This window comes from Podarcis raffonei, chromosome 4 (genome assembly GCF_027172205.1).
Source record: "Podarcis raffonei isolate rPodRaf1 chromosome 4, rPodRaf1.pri, whole genome shotgun sequence".
In the NCBI taxonomy this organism is placed as follows: Eukaryota; Metazoa; Chordata; class Lepidosauria; order Squamata; family Lacertidae; genus Podarcis; species Podarcis raffonei.
This window is the reverse complement of record NC_070605.1, coordinates 38,351,836-38,370,999: the sequence shown is the minus strand read 5'-3', so window position 1 is coordinate 38,370,999 and position 19,164 is coordinate 38,351,836. Positions and strand designations below refer to the sequence as shown.

Here is a 19,164-nt window from a genome sequence, read left to right as displayed (position 1 = left end):
GGAAAAATGTTAGTGTGTGTGTGTTTATATGTGTGTGTTGACGGATTATGCCGAAATGGCAAAAAATGACCGGAAGACTCAGAAATCAGAAAGACCAAAATTTCAATAAGGAATGGGGGGAAATTTATAATTTATCCTAAAAAACCATTATAAACAGTTAAAATTGTTAGCAGGATTGGAATAACATTTGTAGTTTAATGGTGAATTTTGGATATGATGGAGATGTAAAAGATTTGGATTATAATAAAAGATGCAGGAGGAAATGACTAACAATAGGACCCACAAATGAGGAGGAGAGAAGTCCAGAAGATTCTTTGGAATCTTGTTTTTATATGTTGTATGTTGGATATGTGATTGTAAAACTTTAATTGGGGGAAAACCAAATAAATTTATATTAGTGTGTGTGTGTGAATGTAGATCACACACACAGCTCTAAAGTTTGTTGCACATTGGTGGAACCTAGCAATGCTACTGGGAAAAAGAGACTTGCATTGGACAAGCAAAACACCAAGATTCCATTGGGGGGGAGGGAAGGGAAATGAGCTCCAATAATTTATCCCCGGATTGTAATTTAAAGAGAAGAACCTGGAAGCCTCCAGAGAACAGCATGACCATGTGGTATGAAAACAGAGATAATACATCAAAGTCAACAATTAACATTGGCAATTCATAGAAAGAGTGCTTTCCCCTGCAGCTACCAGGTGCCACAAAAGAGGCCTATTGTATCAAAGGCTTCCTAAATGGGAGGTCTGGATGAATAAGGTTTTACTGTAATCCTACTGGTAGTAGCCATCCTTTGCTGTTTGCCTCAACTTTTCATTTTAATAAGCATGTATTATTTATACGCCGTTGTAACGTGTGGTATGTTCTAGCTGTTGCTTTGCTATGGCGGCTTGTCAGGAAGACTCATTATATCTCTGGGTGTCAGAGGATGTAAAAAGATCTCTCTCCACCTTGTATTTGTGAAGGCATTAATAATTCATCCATTTGTCAGGACAAAGAACTTCTTTAGAGCCGTACGCGCGGCTTTGAAACCACAGAAACAGGAGGATCCCTCCCACTTTCTGACTAGATGCTCTTCTTTATCACAGCCAGATCAATCTTAAAGAAAATTTGGAGCCTTCAAAACATCAATCTGCGTAGCTGTGGGATGACCAGTGCTGAGATTCAAAGAGCCCAGGGTAGTGGTGTCATCTTGCTGTTGTCATTTTCAGTGACCAAGCATGTCAAGATTGGGGAAGGGAAATCAAGAGTGTCTCTCAAAGCGCCTCTTTGCATAGTTGCACACAGAAAGTTGTGAGAACAGACGGTTCTTTGGCCACAATCATCTTGTTCGGCTCAGAAGCCAATTCTGAGGGAAAGGAGATATCATCTGGGGAGTCATCACACACCCCCCTGCCCCCAAGACCAAATGTGGCCTTCTCTAGCTCAGAGGACACCCTTCTGATTCACCCCTCAGCACCTTCATGCCATGGGAAGCAAGGCTACACAATGGCAATGGTCCTTTAAAAGAACAGACAGCTCCTCAGAAGGGCAGGGGGGGCTAATAGGAAGTTCTGACCAACCAGTCTTCATAAGGCTCAAGAGGGCTTTAATGTGCTGCCGAGTCAACAGTTATCCCCAGTTGACTCCTAACCAGCATGGGCTGCTGTGAGGTGCAACAGGGTAAGGCAAACTATTTTATACTGCTATGTCTTGGTTGTGATCTGTAAATTGGATGTTGTCCTTTAGAACTAGCTTTTTCTTTTATTGCATAGGAAGGCTGGGGAACCTTTGGCTCAAGGGTCAAATTTGGCCCCCCAGGCCTCCCCAGTTGTGGTGTGAGGCCATTCCCCTCTCAAAAAACCATACCCACTTGTCCCATATCTGATGTCACAATTTATGTTAGGGGCAGGGCAGCTAGAGTAGTGGCAGCCCTGCAGAAAGCTGGATTGAACTTCCTGCACACAGCTGATTTGTGAGGAATTCAATCCTGTTGGGTTCAGGTGCACCTGAACCCTGCAGAAAGGAGGATTGAATTCCCTGCACATCAGCTGGTGCACAGCGGGTTCAGTCCTGCTTGGTTACTATCTCCTCCCCTGCATACCAGCTTTGGCAGGTTTGTGGGACAACCCACAAACCCTGGAGAGCCAGTGTGGTGTAGTGGTTAAGAGTGGTAGTCTCGCTTCCCTGCTCCTCCACATGCAGCTGCTGGATGACCTTGGGCTAGTCACATGTCTCAGAAGTGTCTCAGCCTCACTCACCTCACAGAGTGTTTGTTGTGGGGGAGGAAGGGAAAGGAGAATGTTAGCCGCTTTGAGACTCCTTAAAGGGAGTGAAAGGCGGGATATCAAATCCAAACTCTTCTTCTTCTTCACTTGTCAATCACTTGGTGTCATTGATGTTGGAGTGGTTAACTGTTTCTGAAATGGTTCTGAAGTTTGGGAGGAGATAAATATCAAGGCCACTGAAAGCCAGCAAGGTTCCCCCCTCTTCTTGTATGGTGAGCTGTAGCCTGGAGACCTTGGAAGGAAATGGCTATTTTAAATGTTTAATCATATTTGGGGGTTGGCCTCAGAGGCCCCTTCCAACTCTGCCTTGCTATTATTGTTGTTGATTTCATGGATTTGTAATGTTTGCAGTTGTAAACTGCTTTGAGAGGCAGTTGCCTAAGTAGTGGTCTCAAAGCCTAAGATAAAGAAATGTATAATTAAATAAGCTAAGCTGACAAGACCTTTAGCTCATCTCATGGAATCACAGGTGGGCATTTTCAACCAATGTTCAGTACTGGCAAAATATTTCCGACATAACCGCCTCTAGAATATCCCTTCCAAAGCATTCCTTCCTTACTCTAGAGCAGTTCTATTGGTTTGAACAATGCTATGCTGTGGCTCTTCCCTTTGTATTATAAACAAAAAATCAGCTCTGCACACATCTAAAAATAGCCCTTAATCTTCAGCACTTCAACTGAAGATTAAAAACAATTCATACATGTTCTCAGTCATTCTTGCAATAGCGCTATGAGATGGGCCCCTCTTATCCCCATTCTGTAGCTGGGGATAATGTGGGGCAAGGAGCTAAAGGTGAAACTGAGTTCAGGAGTCTCTGTACCCACAATTGCCGTCAACCCACAGGGACTTTTGCTGATGTTCCCTTCTTACTGAACACTCTGCAAAGCTGTGTCAGAACAGAAGGGAAGCCCAGGGACAGCCTCCAATAAGCACAAGGAGTTAGGGATGGGACATCTGGAGGGCACGATAGCATTTAGGCATCTACATGAGGCACTTTGGATCCCCACCATATTCTTTTGCTATACATCTGTTCTCTTGGATGAGGACACCTTCTCTGAAGCTCCATTCCAATGTGAAGAAATGTGTATTTTTGGTTTCTGCCTTTAATCAAGAAACTGGCTTCTGAGCTGAAGAGCAGAGTGAAACTGGCACCCAGCACATAAATTAAAAGACTATGCAGAGAGGCTAAGAAAAAATTCTTCTGTGGAACAACTGATGTGAAGAGCTCTTCAGATAATGGGTTGGTTGGGAAATGTTGCCTGTCTCTTTGGCAGGATAGAAATGGTTCTTTCTGAAGTGAACGCAATGCCAGCTTTTCAAGCCGTATTTCCAGGCCTCAGCAGGAAATGTGAAAACAGATAACCAGCTTAGCATATGTGGAGAAGTTTCCTCGTTTCTTAAATACATCCTAAAACATTGTGAAATGCACAGCCAAGGTTGGTTTGATACTTTTTGGTAATTGTTGCTCCGTCTCTTATTACTGAATCATTCTGTTTCAATGGAAGGAAGAGATTACCCATCTATGTGTTTTTCCATAGACACTCATTCTGTTCTCATTGTGTTAAAACTCATAGTGATAATGGTGTTTCATCTGGTGAGAAAGCTGTGGTGCTTTTACTCAGTTTGCTACCTCGGGACCATTATGTTTTAGCAATGTCAACATTTAACAAACTGTAACAAAGTTCCCATGAAGCTGAAGAATCAACACGGCTTCTTCAAAGGCAAGTCCTGTTTTGCTAACATTTTAGAATTCACCAGAAGTTTCCATCTTGGACATGTGCATAAGGATTCTCCACTTTACTTAGATCTTGGACTTTTATAAAAAAAAATGTTTGACAAAACTTCTCAACAAAGTTTCCTGAACAAACGTAATAGTCGTGGGTAGAAGAGCAGATCATCATTCAGATCAGTAACTGGCTAAAGAAAAGCGAGTAGGAATAAAGGGACAGTTTTCACAATGGAGAGATTGTATCATTAAAGTGTTTAAACTACCTGAGGCCATCAAAGTGGTATATGAGTTATAAATAAAAGAAAATACAAAAAAACCCCAAAATATAAAAAACAATTAAAGCATTTCCCACACACTCTATGAATGAAAAGTACTATTTCTACAGGTGCACTATTCATATTTTACAAGAAAACTTCTTTAAGAGGCACCTCATTGGGAATTTATATCCCACCCTGGGCTCCTTTGGAAGGAAGTTAGGGATATAAATTCAATAAACGAATAACAGGATGTGTATGTTTAATTTTGGTTGGTAATTGATTCCAGAGGGCTGAAGCTGCAACACTAAAAAGTCCAGTTGCTAGTACAAACTAAATGCACCTCTAAGGCATGTGGTACTTTCAGCAGTAGCCTCATCTGATATTATTATTATTTTATTTATTCAATTTATATATCGCCCTTTATCAAAAGTTCTCAAGGCGGTGTACAACATTAAGAACACATTTTATGGAACATCAATAATAAAAACGTAATAGAAAGCATGATAGCAGACAGCGGAATAATAACAAAATCACAATAGCAGTCCCCACCACCACCTCAGCTTTAACAAGGGAGAGGTGATTCCTTGGTTAACCTGATCCCAAGTTCTTGAGAAGTTTAAGTAGTGGGGTCTCCCAAGGATTTAGACTGGTGCTTTTTCAGCTTGTTCATAAATGACCTGGAGTTAGGGAAGAGCAATGAGGTAGCCAACTTTGTTGATGACCCAAATTATTCAGGGTGATAAGAAGAAAAAGGGATCTGCAGAAAACTGCAAAAGGGACTCTCCCAAATGGGTGACTGATCAATAAAATTACAAATGCAAGGTCAGTGTAAGCAAACAGTTCAGCATAATTAAATGTAAAGAGATGCGCACACATTGATGGGGGTCTGAGGATGCGATGGCTGAGTAGGAAATTGATCTTGGAGTCATGGTGGGTAGCTTAGGTATGCTGTTGAGCCAGTGTGTAACAGCTGTGAGGGAGATGAATTCCATGGTAGGGCTCATTAGGAAAGGGATCGAAAAGAAAGCTGCCAATATCATAATGTCATTATTCAAATCTATAGTGCGATTGCACTTGGATACTGTGTATAGTTCTGGTTGCTGCATCTCAAAAAAGATACCACAGAGCTGGGAATGGTGCCAAGAGAGGGCAGCTAAAATGAGCAGGGAGCTGCAGCAACTCCCTCATAAGGAAATGTTACAGCGTTTGATTTAGAAAAAAGAGGCAAATAATCGAAAACACGATAAAATTATGCATTGGATGGAGAAAGTGCATAGAAAATTTCCCATTAAAACTTGGAGATTCTGACTAAACATCAGGAATAACTTCCTGATGGTAAAGGGCTGTTTGACCGCTGAACAGACTCCCTCAGAAGGTGGTGGACTCTCCTTCCTATGAGGTTTCTAAGTGGAGGTTGATAGCCATCTGTCATGGGTGCTTTAGTTGACATTCCTGAATTGCAGGGGATCAGACTCGATTACCCTCAGAGTGCCTTCCAAGTACAGTACTTCTTCACCCAGCTCATAGTTAAACTTGTTACCACCAGATTTGATGAAGGCCATTAATTTAAGAATGCTTTAAAGGGGGATTAGATACCTTCCTGAAGCATCTTATTTCATTGTGCACAGGTTGTACAATGACAATAAAGGTATTATTATTATTATTATTATTATTACTACTACTAGGATTACTATTATTATTACTACTACTAGGATTACTGTTAGGATATTTCCGTTCCACCTTAAAAGGGAGCAGGATGTTTGTGTCACAGCCTGCGTATTTCCTGTCTCACAGGATGTTTATGTTGTCAGTTCCTTTCGTTTTTCTTCTTGTTGCCTGAGCAGCCGGCGCAGACGGTCATGTCTTCCTTTGTTCTGACTAACGCTGAATAAACTGTAAATATGCTCTCCTGCTGTGCACCTTTTGCTGTGTGAATTCTGCTGATAGAGTGTGCACAAGTCCAAGAATGTGGCTATCTTTTCTTGAGGCTTCGTGCCGCTGATTGCTGATATTGCCTGACTACGGGAGGTCGATGCATCGTCCGGCACCGAGCTTGGGGGCTCAGATGGACTTTATCTCCCTGGCAGTATCCCAACAACTACTACTATATTGGCTACTACTCATAAGAACTTAAGAAGAGCCTGCTGGATGAAGCCAATGGCCCATCTAGTCTAGCATCCTGCTCTCACAGTGACCAGCCAGGTGCCTGTAATAGTAATAATAGTAATAGTAATTTATTATTTGTACCCCGCCTATCTGGCTGGGTTTCCCCAGCCACTCTGGGCAGCTTCCAACAAAGATAAAAAATACATTAAAGTGTCACACATTAAAAACTTCCCTGAACAGGGCTGCCTTCAGATGTCTTCTAAATGTCAGGTAGTTGTTTTTCTCTTTGACATCTGGTGGGAAGGAGTTCCACAGGGTGGGTGCCACTACCAAGAAGGCCCTCTGCCTGGTTCCCTGTAGCTTAGCTTCTCGCAGTGAGGGAACCGCCAGAAGGCCCTCGGCGCTGGACCTCAGTGTCCGGGCAGAACAATGGGGGTGGAGACGCTCCTTCAGGTATACTGGGCTGAGGCCATTTAGGGCTTTAAAGGTCAGCACCAACACTTTGAACTGTGCTCGGAAACGTACTGGGAGCCAATGTACGTCTTTCAAGACCGGTGTTATGTGGTCTCGGAGCCCGCCCCCAATCACCAGTCTAGCTGCCGCATTCTGGATTAGTTGTAGTTTCCGGATCATCTTCAAAGGTAGCCCCACATAGAGTGCATTGCAGTAGTCCAAGCAGGAGATAACTAGAGCATGTGGGAAATCTGGAAGCAGAACCCAAGCACAAAAGCACTCTGACCTCCTGTGGTGGCAGAGCATAGCCATCATGGTTAGTAGCTGTCAATAGCTTTCTCCTCCATTAATTTGTCCTCTTTTAAAGCCATCCAAGTTGGTGGCCATCACTTGCCTCCTGAAAGTGTGAGTTCCATAATTTAACGGTATGTGACATGAAGAAATGCTTTCTTTTATCTGTCTTGAATCATCCACCATTCAGCTTCATTGAATGTCCACAAGTTCTAGTGTTATGAAAAAGGGAGAAAAAACTATTATGTAGCCATATGTAATATTCTAATCTTCTTTCTCACTTTTTCTCTAAAGTAAAAAATCCCGTTTGTATAGCTGTCCCATAGCTGAAGTTATCTGGGTGGCTCACAAGCAACAACAGCAGAAATCATTAAAATGCAGTATAGAACCATAATAAATTGTATCACATTAATTAAAAACAAACAAAGCCTGAACACACAGTTTTTGTCTTTATGTCCTAGTTAGTCACTGTGGGAGAAAGAATGCTGGACGGCGTGAGCCTTTGGTTTGATCCAGCAAGAATCAGCTTAGTTTCTTATCTCGAAGATGATTAGAAGACTGCAACTGAATCCATGCAGCTTGATCCATCTCTTTGCTACACATTCAAAGCTGCATTGCTCCCACAGAGCTCCTCTTCCACAACGGCATCCCGATTCATTTAAGTCACTACTGCTCAAAGTTCTATCCCTCTATGGTGGTGAATGATGGCAGCATGCATGCCTGGAAACTAAAGCCTGGATTTGTGGTTTAGCATTTTATCCCCAAGTGACGGAGCACTGAAGAACTTAGTAGACAATTTGGCTTCAAAACACAAAATAGACTTTATTACCTGCTAATTAATCATAGCGAAGAGTAAACATTGTCGTGGAAGAGGCAAAGACAAGGAATACTGCATCACAATTCATTAGGCGATAACTCATATATAAATAAGAACTTTTTTCTTCTTTTAAAAAAACAAGCCTTTATTTTCCTAATGGCATTATAGGGTTCAGTGACTGTAGCAAAACCTCTGTATTTCATACTGTACACAGCATTTATTCTTATAATAAACATAACTATATATATATGTCAGGGACTCTGCAGAAAGCGATACAAATGAACTATATACACAGGCACCTTTTGTGGAGCAAAACAAATACAATCTAAGAGTAGATCTACAAAACCAAAGTGCACAGTAATATAGTATTTGCTCAGAACATTATCAGCAGCCTTTCATAATGCAGGCTGCTGAATTTTGTACATCCACTTTTATATACAATTTTAAAAATAACATGAACTACCTGTAGTTCCTACACTAATTTTCAAAGAGGCAGTGTACCTTTTCTGAAGCTTTGCGCTTGCGCAGTTATATTAAAAACGGCATATAAATTTGTCCTCCCTGTTACCCAAGTCTCTGGACTATTTCAGACACCTTTCTATGGCTTTAGTTTGCCATCAACATCAGACCTGATGTTTCCAGGCATTCTGTTTGATGTTTATTTTGTCATAATTGCAATGGCTAAACTCCTTGCGCTTAATGGTATATATTGAAATGAAAACTGCAATGGGTTCTCAGGGTGTGATAGCATTTTGTTGGGAGACATGGAATGTACAAAAACACAGAGTTGTGCTTGAATTGAAATATAGATTACTCACTCAGAGCTCTGCACTTCTGAAAAGCATCTCACCCTGGCATTTCTCAAATGGCTCTCTAGAGGAAATACGCTGCTAAAAGAGTGATTCATAGACCACGGCTTGACGTAGTAATATTGAAGTGTTGTGTGAATCACCTCTTATAAATTTTTCACACACTGAACTCTAAATAGCTTCTTGTGTGATGGCCCACACTTTTCCAATGGAAGCCTTTCCTCTCCTATTGCGCTCTATTACAAAGTACCAAATTACGTTGACACCAGTCTGGTCTGATGGGCAGTTCATGCATAGCAATAATAGCAAGCGATGCAACACCAAAAATGCCTTCAGTGTCCTCTCTTAAAGCACCTGAGCTGTTGGGCAGATGACTTCAAAGGCAGCATAGGGTGCAGTTGTGTATTGGCAGCCTTGTGCATTTTGCAGAAGCAGTCCTGGAGTTTTGTGGAGGTGTGTCGTTCGAACAGAATCGCTCTTGGACTTTTCATGACAAGAATAAGAATCATTTTCTACCGCTGAGAATAGCATGCGAGGCTGACTTCACTGTGAAGTATCAAAGAAGTGGCAACAGGCACAGTCCAAAGAATCATAGGGCCAACTTTCAGACCTTCTGCTGTCACAGTGGACCATGTTTCCCCCAACTCTAAATTACAATATTCATATAAACTGCCCATAATGAAGTGGTTGGGTGAGATTTCTGCCAGTGGTTTGGCCATCACCAATCTTCAAGAGGGTGATTAAGATTCGAGACATGGCATGATAACTGCAATCTGTTCTTGGGAAGGGTAAATCTCTCAATCTTGGTTCTTCTCCATTTTTCATTTTTTCCACTATTAAATTCAGTTCACATTTCCACATCTGTTTGGGTTTAACCACTCCCCCTAAAAAAGTCCTGATGAAAATGAGCCAGCATTTCATTGCAAATTCCTATTAATAAGAACATTTTTGTATGCAATCTTGCCTAATTATACACATTTTTGCTTAATACAATGCCTTTTACTATGTTATTTTCACTAAAATGCGCATTTTAGGCACACTTTACCTTACTATATGCATTTTGGTACACATTGCTTGGCTGGATGACTACATTGCAAAATTTGGAGAAGTGTGAATTTTGAAGAATGGCTGTGTTCTGGAAAGTGTGCATTTGGGATGTTCTCCTTTAAGCACAATCTGAACTGAATTTCTGATCTGTTCCCAGATGGAGAAACACTGATCTGGATTAGATGGAGAAAGGAATCAAACACAGGTGACATGTCCAAAGGATGCACTCTTGTGTTGTGTTGAAATCCCTTTGATCGCATTAATGTGAAGCTAAAATATTCTAAATTGCACCCAGTGCTTAAATGTATTTAGGTAGTCTATTCCTTCTCTCCAAACTACTCCAAATTTCTTGGAAGCAAAGTATTCATTTTCATTCATTGTGCTGACATTAACACGTTGACAGTCTATTGTCTTTCTGATAATTTTGACAGTCATTCGTTCTATCTTATATGATTCCAGCCATCCCAGATACATACATACGCTGAAAAATGTGTAGCACATGTTTAAAATCAGAGAACCTGTTCAGCTTTGATAATATGGGCTAAGCAATCCAGCAGCAAGAAGAAAATGATGATCCAGAAATTATGGAATTTCCCTTAATTATTTCTTTGAGTTGTTTGAAGTGTTGGGTTATATCATATCATTAACATTTAAAAATCCAGTATGTATCTAAGACTGCCTTGAATGTTTAACTGCACAGTATGAATAATGCCAAGAGCAAGCCTGACTCTACTGAAGTTAATGGGCCGGCTTTTGTTTAAGTACCCTGAAGAGATTATCACAAAGCAATTATTGGACTTAAGATGCATGCACGAATTTGGGAGAACTTCACCCTGTTTGTTTAAGTATGAGAGCTTTAGCATGGGGTGGAAGCTGGATATCTAACGGGTTTTAATACATAGAGGACAGAGAAATAGACAAATTCATGGAGGAAAGAGCTATCAGGAGCTACTGGCCATGATGGCTGTGATCTGCTGCCACAGTTGGAGGCATTAATGCTTCTGAATACCACTTGAAAACCCCAAGAGGGGAGAGGGCTCTTGGACTCAAATTGTGCTTGCAGGTTTCCCCACAGGCATCTGGTTGGCCACTGTGAGAGCAGGATGCTAGACTAGATGGCCTGATCCAGCAGGCTGTTCTTATGTTTATAATTCTAATAGCCCGATCGCAAAATTTACTCGAGGAATAAAAGCTTCCGACGGATGTACCATGTTGCATGTAGTTCTGCATGGATTCACTGAAGGGTGGCCATTCTCATTCCCCACATGCCACTTGGCAAATCTTGTCTAAATCCAAGGGAACTTTTAAAGTACTTTATGACGAGAAATGGGAACAAAGGAAGCTGCCTGATTTCTTCATATTGCTCATTATAGTCTATTTTGATTGACTGTTGCTCTCCAGTGTTTCAGACAGGAGTCTTCTCCTATAGTGTTCCTTTCGGTGATATAATATGAATAATTAGAATGTGCTCCAGTTGTTTCATCACTGGGCTCCTAAGAATGAGTGAAAATCCAGTTGCCCATTTTCAACCAGATATGTAGGAAGATGAGGAATCTAGTCCTGCGATAACTCAGTCGGTAGAGAATGAGATTCTTAATCTCAGTGTTGTGAGTTTGAGCAAAAGATTGCAGGGGGTTCGACTAGAGGGTCCCTTCCAACTCTACAATTCTATGAATCTAAGTCAGAAAAAGATGAAAAGAGAAACACAAGGATTTGGTAAACTGGATCCTACCAGTGATGCACCTGATTTTGGGTTATGTTCTTTGGATACTATAGTTATGAGATACCTGCAGATTGTTGATTGATTTAATTTGAAAGCACCTGAGTCCCAAATACTCATACTCTGAAATCAGTCCTGACTAAACTTACTTCTAGATAACCACGTGTAAACTAAATGTGATGGAAGCCTGCAAAGCAGAGATGCAATGGTGGCAAATAGGCTCCCACAACTGGTTAGGGTGAAGATGCCAAATGCTGGAAAGGGTTTAGATAGCACCACCAACACACATAACACTTTACAGGGAGCCCTGGACAAAACAGTATTCCATCAGTGGGACTTGGCAGGTGTATGTGGTGACTGTGGTGTGCCAGCTCGACCTGACTGCCCAGTGCTGCTTGGAGTACCATGTAAGGATTTGGGTGTGTGTTTTTTTGCAGGCTCAGGGCAGGCATCAGTTCTGGGCCTGTGGGGGTGCTGTGGCTCCAGCAGCTGCCCAAGGATGCCAGATGCAAACCAGAGGGAGGAATCATTTTTTGGCCACATTCCCCTTTCAGGAAACACTTTGGGCAGAGGGCATGCTAGTGGCGGGCAGGGCCAAAAGCAAAAATGGGCAGAACAAATGTGATTTTTATCTTGGCACAATCGTCTGGTTTCTGTGTGCACACCTCTCTAGCCTCCTTCCAGCTGAGCAAGATGTAACACCAGAATTCAATGACCCATTGCAGCCGGGCAAAAGCACTAAGGGATGGTGCAATGCAGGGTCTGTAAGCCATCTGGCCCAAGGGAAAAAAGGTGCGTCTTCACGAAGCACATAGTTAAACTACGGAACTCCCTCCCACTGAAGGCAGTGATAGCCACCAATTTGGATAGGTTTAAAAGAGGGTTTGACAGATTGATGGAGGCCAAGGCTATCATTGGCAACTAGCCACAATGGATATATTTTACCTCCACTGTCAGAAGTGATATGCCTCTGAATGCCAGTGGCTGGGAGTTGTAGGTGGGCTCTTGTGTTCATGTCCATCTTGCTCCCCACATGTCACGGTCTGGTTCACTGGTAATCGAAGTCCCGGCTGGGGACGTTGGGACTGGGGGCAAGATGGGGGGTGGGAGCAGGAGCGGGAGACCAGAAGCCAGGAGTCAGAAAGCCAAGAGTCTGAGGGTCAGAGAGCCAGGAGTCAAGAAGCCAAGGGTCCGAGGATCAAGAAGCAAAGAGTCAAGAAGTCAAGGGTCTGAAGATCAAGAAGCAGGGAGTCAAGGATCAGGAAGCAAGAAGCCAAACACAGTAAGGCAGAAAGCGTGTTGCTGTGGCAAAGAGCCAAAGGAAAATGCTGACCTTATATCCCTTCCCAGCTCTTGCCACCAGGTGCTGTGAGTTACCAATTGGCCTCACCTGTGTGGCCGCGCCTTGCCTCTTCAGAACAAACTTAGGAAGGCCCCAGTCCTGCAAAATCCTATTGGTCACAGGGCCTGGCTGCTGCACACACACCTGACACCACAGGCATCTGATTGGCCACTGAGAGAACAGGATGCTGGATTCAATGAGCCAGCAGCCTGCTCCTCTTCTTATGCACTTAGGGTGTAGCTGGGGAGGAAGTGTGGCCTAGGGAGAGTGAGGCATGGAGGGCTGCATTTGGCCCCTGGGCCTGAGGTTCCTATTCCTTGCTTTAAACAAACAGCAGCTCCCTACTGTGATGGACTTGGGTAATATGGCACCAAAATTTGAACTGCTACCCCAAAGCCAGAAAAGCAAGGCTTTGGGAAGGAGGCACGAAGGGTCAGGCAGGGTCTTAGAACCCTCCCATCTCCTTCCTAATGCTGGGAAAGCACTAACTAGGCTTTGGGAAGGAGACAGAAGGAGTCTAGGGCCCTTTCAGAGCCCTCACGCCTCCTTCCCAAAGCCCAGTGCCTTACTTACCGGGCTTTGAAAAGGCCCTTGGCTCAGCACCCAGTGCATAGCACTGACCTAAATGCACCCCTGCTCCATGCTCCAAATCCACAGTCTAAATTTAGTCCTAGGGGAGACAGGCAACAAAGAAAGAGGGAGGGAAGTAAGTTCAAGCAGGAATGAAAGGAAGAAAGGGCAAGTTGCACATGCTTGGCCTTTGTTTCAGTGGTGAGTTGGACAAAGTCACTGAAACCAAAACCATCGCGAGTCTCTTTTAAATCATCCCCATTTTTTATCATCCTCATCAAAAACCCTATAGTAACTCTGATGGTGTTCCAGGCCTCCAGTGTTAGCAACTGGAAAACTATTCAAACGCCACTGAAAAGGCTGTGACAACCTGAATAGAATGCAGATGTTTTTTTTCATTTAGCTTTCAGATTTTGCTGAGAGATTTCTCGTCAATGGCTATTCATTCTGGTGGGTTTTCAAAATTGCTGAAATTTTATAGTCCAACAGACAACAAGTAACGAGAAGCATACAGGATGGGGCATGCCGACATCTGCACTGGTGCCTGGACGTTTGAAAACGTGACACACTTCCTTTTGCTTGTGGATATTACAGGCAGACTCGTCAAGGTGTCAATCACGTCTGAGACAAGATTGACAAGACTCGCTGAGCACCTGCCTCAAAATTGTACAACGTCAGTAAGCTTTTATGGGAAAAAGAAAGAAAGAACAATTACCCTTTTTAAATCGAATGGCTTCAATTGGTAAATTCACATAGGGTTAGAGCTTACTATTTTATTTTAATTTTTTTGTAACATGAAGCCCAATCCTATAGGCTGCCTAAGACTTAAGTCTTCTGCTTGCTTACTTAAATGTCAATCCCACTGAATCTAGTGGAATATTGGCCTAATTCTCACAACCAGCTGTTGTAAATCTGTGCCTTAGCCTCAGACCATAGGTGGGGGTTCACATTATGTTCCTCTATGGGTGTCAAAACATTTATACAGAAAACCAGTTTATCAGAAAAAACACCCAGGCTTTTCTCATTAACATATAATTTTCCATGTGAAGCGGGGATTAAGCAGAGCATGGGGCAGGCATAGGCAAACTCCGGCCCTCCAGATGTTTGGGACTACAATTCCCATCATCCCTGACCACTGATCCTGATAGCCAAGGATGATGGGAATTGTAGTCCCAAACATCGAGGGCCAGAGTTTGCCTATGCCTGGGGTGGGGGGAAAGAGGAACATTCAACTTTGTGAACCCGAACTGCAGTGGTAGAGTCTCTATAAACAAATTTATTACTGTGAGAACGAGGCCTGATTTCTGAATAAAGAGGCATATTATTGGAGTATATGTGTTTCAGTTAACAGCTGCTTTCTGACAAAAGCATAATACATAATGGCTTATGGGGCAACCTAACAGCCCAGTCCTAAACTGGTTTGCACTAGCACATGGGTGATCAAGAATACCAGTGGCTACACAAGAGAAGATCGGTATTTGAAAAAGCAGGGTACTATGGCAGATGCACTAGTTCTAAGACCATAGCGCCAGGCTTAACAGGCTCCCATGATATCATTAAGCAATATATTTTAGTTTTTGTAAAGCGCCACACAATTTCCCCCCTTTGTACTGAGTACTTTAAAGGCAGGGCAGTTCAATAAACACAAGTCTGCAAGGACTTGGGAGGACATAAATGGAATATGAGCCTCCATCTATAGCAGGGAGCACTCTGCTTAGCAGATGAAGGATCGATTTTGCTCACTTAAAATGATTTCATATTGATTAGAATGCCTAAAGTTCTGTTCATGTAAACAGCAGATCATGTGGCATAAACATTCCTGGACCTCCATTTCAAGCTGCAGGTGGGTAATCACATAACTGAATATTTCCCAAATAAGCAACAGCAACCAATTTTTTGGTTTGTTGTTGATCTCAATTCTTTCAAATGTATTTTGTGGTTTTTATATTGTCATTTTATGTTGTGAACTGCCCTGAGATCTATGGATGAAAGGTGGTATACAAATTTGGAAAATAAAACTAAGAAATCAAATTAATAACAAACTATAAAATTCATATGTGGCATAAGGATTCTAGCCTAGCCTCTTCTGACATCTAGCTTCCTTTGTGTAGGACCTCATCCACCCAATATGGAAGCATTCAGACCCTGTAGTCTGAAGTAGTAGACTCTAGGAACAGTTACAGCAAATGATCGGCTGTTTGTCTAGCCCAGGCCTAAGCAATCCTTTGGCATGTGGTGCTAGCCTTGAAGCAGTTGTGGCTGCTGTCTATTGGATGGACAGGAGACCAACAGTAGGTGAAGCCAGAGCCAATGTCAGGCAGACCTACCCCTCTGATTGGTTGTAATAAGGTGGGCAGGTGGGGGTTGGCTGAGATCAAAGTGAGGTTGGTGGGGCAGTGCTTTGCAGGGGCAGCAAATCCTCTGGCTCTTTGTTTGCCTTTTTATAAGTTTAAGCTTAATGGTGACTTATTTACAACATCTTTCTTTACTATGTTGTAGGACGTAGGTAGAAATATAGATACATAAAAGAACACAAATTTCTCACTGCATCTTTCTGTTTGTCCACTTAAAGAAGGTAGATTTCCCAGGGGGGCATTGAGTATTTTTTTCTCCCTGAAAAGGGGGCGGTAGGCCATATAAGAGATAGAATCCTGATCGCTCCTGGTGTGCAGGGTGTGGGGGCTTCCCAAGTGGCCATTTTCAGCAGCCATTTTAAAGGCTAATGCAAGATGTTGATTCTAGTAGAATGATCTATATGTTGATGGAATGATGGAAGTTGGTGGTGGGAAACAGGAAAACGGTGGAGGATTTGCAGAGAGGTAAATCGAGGGATAGCCAACATAGTGCTCTCTGGATGTTGCTGGGCTCAGCCCCAGCCAGCATGGCTACTGGTGAGGACAAGGGGGGTTCTGGTCTATAAACATTTGGAGGGCACCATTTGGGCTACCGAAGAATAAATTCATGAATCAACCACTGAAGGACCTGCCTGTGTTATGTTAATTATGTAGCTTGCAGCCAGGTCAGGGGATAAAAAAAAAAGATCCTAGATGGGAGGGAGATTTTCATCGGGAGCGCAACATGCAGAGATGAGAGACTTAAGCCTTCCTTCACCATTTCCCCTCACACTACATTTAGAGACGGCGGGGGAAATTCTTCCATTGGTGCTAAGGGGAGCTCCCCCCACCCCAATAATTGAACTGTGGCCTATTTGTGTAATTTTCTTTGGGGTCACAGCTGAGGGTTTTTTTTAAACCCCATGATCCTGATGGAAATTGCCTCTTCCCCCATACCTCCACCTGCCCACCTAGGATCGAAAAAGTCTCTTGACTATGGCTACAAGGCAATAAAATAAAATAATCATCAAATAACGTGTAGTTAAGCCCACAGGCCTTCAGCTTCCATGTGAATCCGTTTCCTTCTCTGTGTTCTTGTGTCAAACCACAGCTGTGTGATGGGCAAAGGAAAAGCACAGCTCAACTTTTGGGAGGAGGGCGCTTTAAAATGTCATTTGCTACCCAAGTAATTGAAATCTCAGGCAAAAGATTTTGTCACAAAGTACAAGATGTTGCAAAGCTGAGGTCTCTTCCTCCAGAGGCTTGTGGTGAAAGACTGAGCTTTGTAAATTTTATGCTTGCTGCCCAAACTTGATAGACAAATAGTGTTCTTTTTATAAAAGATAAAATTTCCAGAGTGAGGATGCTGTGAATTTTCAGCTACATGGCTAATGGTAACAACTGACTTGTCTTTGCAAAAAGAAACCTGAAACTTCTGGAAACAGGTTTTTAAAGTAAAAAACAAGAGTATACTATTCAGGAGCAGTGCTGTTTTTCTAGAAAAATACAGTAGTTCTAGAACTCACCTAGAACTCCCTCGTTCTCTTAGAATGGCAATGGTGCCCACCTGAGAGGTGCTGGAACTGAGTTCTGGCTGAAAAAAGCCCTATTTAGGAGGGACACAAAGACATAGAGGCAGGGATGGGGAATCATTTTCAGCTCAGGCGCTGCATTCCCTTCTGGGCAACCCTGAGGGGCCACATGCTGGCAGCAAAACTAACGATCAATTTTACCTCAGTACAGTAGGCTTCCTTTTCCACACAGCTTTCTCTTTCCTCCTTCCAGGCAAGCAAGATGTGAAGTATTATCAGCATCCAAGGACATAGGCAAATATACTAAGGGAAGGTGCAAAGTAGAAACAAAAGAGGCTTGAGGAACCTCATCCCTACTTTGAGGAAGGATAAAGTCTACTAGTCAGACTGCAATGGCTTGACTGGTGGTACTGAGGATGGGAATCCAAAATTCAGATTTCTTCTCAGTTGGCAAAGCTCGCTATGTCACCACCCAGCCCACACGGTTGTTGGGAAGCTTCTCTGGGCTACTCGGAGAAAAGCTGAGACAAAAACAAAGTCAACATAGCCATCAGTGCTGAAGTTGTTCATCGTATGCAGCTTCCATTATAATCAACCCTCATTGGGGTGAGTAGATTGATGAGGGCTTTGGACCCTGTGCTGTAACCAGGGCCAGCCTGCCCATGAGGCAAGGTGAGGCATTCACCTCAGGCGGCAAATTCAGCCTCCTCTGTGCTGGGTTGGTGGCGATTATAATGGATACAAGTGAGGCACCACAGCAAATGGTTGCTGGTAAGCTTGCATTACCCAAGCCTGTGGCTTGAAGCGGGTGAGGCCTGAGGGAACACCTGTCCTTCTGTGGAAGGATGGCACCCTAGGGACCCCTCACAAAGGAGAAAGCTTGCCTTCACAAAGAGTTATGGTTCTGTTTTCCTCAGCGGAGCTACTAGTCGACCCATCTTCTTCCCCATCTCTCTCACCACCTCCTAACATCCATCTAGACTTTCTCCTCTCGGCATCCCTCTTTCTTCTCCTCTCGTTACTTTTTGCTTTTTCTTCCTCTTGAGCATTGACACATCTGTCCCCTTCCCTAGCTCAATTACAGTTCATATAAAAACCTTGGATTTCTCCATCGATTTCTGCAGGCAGCTCTCACGTCCATCCCTGGGGCCATTCAAAAATAACTTCTCAGTGTGAACCAGAAAATGACAATGAGATGGTTCCTTCTATCCATTTTGTTTCCATGTTTCTCTTCCTGTTTTATCCCTGTTTGTTTTAACTTTTGTGAACCCAGTATCACACTCTGTGACATATAATTCAACATACATTTGTCCTGGTATTTTCACGCCCCTCCTAGACACCGCTATGAAGTTGGGGCAGTTCAGCATAATCACATCAGGGCATGCCATAAGTTTAACATGCACAATATGGAGATGGAAGGGAAAACTAAATGCAGGCCTGCTGTTTTTATGGCAGCCATGTTGGTGGGGTTTTTGTGTGTGTGTCCCCCCCCCCCCCCGGTAATATGCAATTTCTCTCCCTTAATGTGCAATTCCATCCCAGTGGTCACTGGTAAAGGAAAAATGATTACAGAATCACCTGACCGATATTAAAATAGACCTGTGGTCAACCCTAAATATTATATGATTCTATTCTGTCATGGATGCTTTAGTTGAGATCCTTATATTATATGGGCTTGGGCTAGATGACCCCTAGGGTCCCTTCCAGCTCTACAATTCTGTGATTCTATTACCAGTAGACTTTGCTCGAGAAGTCTAAGGAAGTCAGTGCAGTTCTGAAATCAGTGCAGTTTTAGATAGTTCAGTCCACTATCTGGATCCAAAATGGCATCCAAACATATCCAGACATAGATGAAAACCTCCTCCTTGGTCTCAGGAACTATCTGGCA

At 42.9% G+C, this 19,164-nt stretch overlaps 1 protein-coding gene and 1 long non-coding RNA gene across 2 annotated transcripts in view; one reads left to right on the top strand and one right to left on the bottom strand.

The window, feature by feature from the left end:
- Window positions 1-19,164, top strand: part of CD47 (CD47 molecule) — a 231,861-nt gene that overhangs the window by 93,375 nt on the left and 119,322 nt on the right. The gene's annotated exons all lie outside the window — the stretch shown is intronic.
- On the bottom strand, window positions 7,909-17,210 carry LOC128412834 (uncharacterized). Its single transcript, XR_008330166.1, has 2 exons — window positions 12,445-17,210; window positions 7,909-9,627 (listed from the first exon to the last, which is right to left on the bottom strand). It is a non-coding gene; the product is annotated as an uncharacterized LOC128412834 (long non-coding RNA).